We start from the raw sequence: 2,645 nt of genomic DNA on the forward strand, positions 1-2,645 counted from the left end.
CCTCTAGTGGCGTGGGGGTGCTAACACAACTAATCTCATTACGTGAAAAAATCAAAATACCACAAAGTGTTTATTACTTATTAACAATTCTGGCATTACTGGAACAGTAAAATATAAATTCCCTCACAAAAGAACATACCTTTTCATTTTCTTAAGGAAGTAGAGCTAATTAAAAGAGATAAACAAGAACTGAAAGTGATTCCAGTTTCACTTGATGACCAACCTGTTGAAACTGTGGCAAATTTTAAATACCTTGGGTCATTCCGGGACAGTCAGCTCAACTTTGCTGAAAACACTGACTATATTTTCAAGAACTGTTCTCAAAGACTCTACCTTGGGGTTACCCAACTTGATGTTGTGTACAACCTCTAGGTTAGGTAGAGGCTGTTGAGTTAAATGTTAAAACTTAACATTCTAACTTGAGTTTTAACTCATCTCAAGTTAAAACAACATTTTAACTCAAGTTTTAACTTTTCATCACCTCAGCTGGTTTGGTCACATGAGCTGCAGACTAACAGACAATCTTTTAAGAATACTTTGAATGGCAGGTAAAATAGTAGGTACATAGTGATGAAACCAAAAACAACTCTGCCTCAACTGTTCGCTGAAAGAACATGAAAGATGGCAAGAAATATTTTAGCAGAGAGCAGCCATCCTCATTATTCATCAGTTAGAACCTCTGAGCTCATGAAGGTGTTCCTGTGTTCCTCTGACAACTAAGAACATCTATTAGACGTCATTTATTGATAGTGTAATAAGTATTCTTAACCAAACTAAACAATGTTCACCTATAGCGTGCTAAGTGTTTTGCTCTATTCACAAATTGTTGATATTCAATCATATCAATCAATCAATATATCTTTATTCCAGACACAAAATAGGTCCATAGAAAAATGGCAAAAACAAGCAAAATAAGAAAAAAATTTAAAATAAACATGACATCACCGAGTCACAAATAAATGATGATGCCAATGATTTCATAATCTTGAAGAGAATCTCACAGTACAAAAACCAGGATTTACTAAAATTGCAATTATATTATTGCATGACACAGATAATCTACATATGCATTTATACATAGGATTCTCAGCTGCACATTTGGGAACAGCATTATTTACAAATACTACTACTCCATCTAGACACTTTGAGTAGTAGCCTCATGCCATCATTTTATGCCACATAATGTTTCTGCAGGCTACTTTTTTTGTATCATCGTCACAGATGTGATTCATGAATATGATTTATCGTTTTAGAGTCGAAGGAAAATTTCCTCATTGATAGATTAAATAGTTTCATCTTATTTTTTTCTATATACAAGACTCTACCAACAAAAAGTCTCTCAATAATATACATGGCACTGTAAAAACAAAAATTAGAATTTTTGCTAGCATCTGTTTAACAACCCTGTAACAACCTGGGTTGTTATTCTTCAGTATCTAATTCATGTGTTTGTTATTGACATTTGCTCAATTAAACTTCTTATGTACACACTGCAAATGGTATTTTACTATAGTTGATCATGTTATTTTTCATGTCTCCTTATTTATTTTATTCCTCCCATAATTGATGGAGATATATAGCTATTATTTATAATTGTATGAGCACAGACATAATATAAGAATAGACGCCTCATGGACCGCTCTCGCCTATTGTCGCTGACGAGATTTAGGGCGGCCATCTTGGAGCGGTACACCACTCCACTCAGCGTTATGTGTTTAGCAGGCACAATGACGTAACAGGTAATTTAATCGATCATAACACGCTTTTTTAATTACTGGAAACCAGGGGTGAAAGTAAGGGGGTACGCAGTACCTGCAAGAGAGGGGAGCGGCTGTCTGCTGTAAAAAACCAATGGGTTCACTGTGCAGCCACTAATCAGCTGTGACTGATTAGTTTTTCAAGAACAATCTAAAACACGACTTAATCAGTTAATAAATAACTTTTTTCCCCATTTCAAATTGTTTCTGAACTGCTCGTGCTTTGCTAGAGCAGCGGTGCAATATGTCGATCGCGGAAGGTTTTGAGTCGATCTCGGCAGGTGACAAACTGAACGCCGCCAGGACGCTGAGACCAGCACGTCCTCCTCTGACTCTTTATCAAAACATTCAGAACTTAAAGAACAACAAAACAAACAAAAAGTGTTCAAACTAATGACCCAACAAAAAATAATAATCTCAGTAATTATTGTTTCAACAAGGCGTTGCGCAATTCTGTGTGTTTCGATTCCATTACCAAAATAACGAGCAGGGCAGGAGTTTAAATTAACTAATCAACCACCACTGTGTTCAGGGAGGCTTATTAATAATCGCAAAATAAATATCAAGCCTGAAAACCTAATATCGTGACGGACTGAATGTTATGTTTTTAACGTAACCTCTAGTCGGCTTGAGGAGCGCAAGAGGTTGCTATGGCAACGGGTGTGCTTAATTGACAGAGACGGAGCGTAAAAAGGTCCGAGTGGTTTAGAGTTGATCACCTGTTCGGTTTATTTTACCTTTGCTGTAGCTCATCACAGCCGCTGTAGTTTCTGAACATTCAATAAACGACAAACTTGGACTAATTACCTCGTTCTTTGTGAGTATCACGTCATTTACAACAAACATCAAACACGGTAAATATGTTTTATCGTGGCTTCTACCACGATA

This window comes from Poecilia formosa, unplaced genomic scaffold (genome assembly GCF_000485575.1).
Source record: "Poecilia formosa unplaced genomic scaffold, Poecilia_formosa-5.1.2 Scaffold429, whole genome shotgun sequence".
Lineage (NCBI taxonomy): Eukaryota > Metazoa > Chordata > Actinopteri > Cyprinodontiformes > Poeciliidae > Poecilia > Poecilia formosa.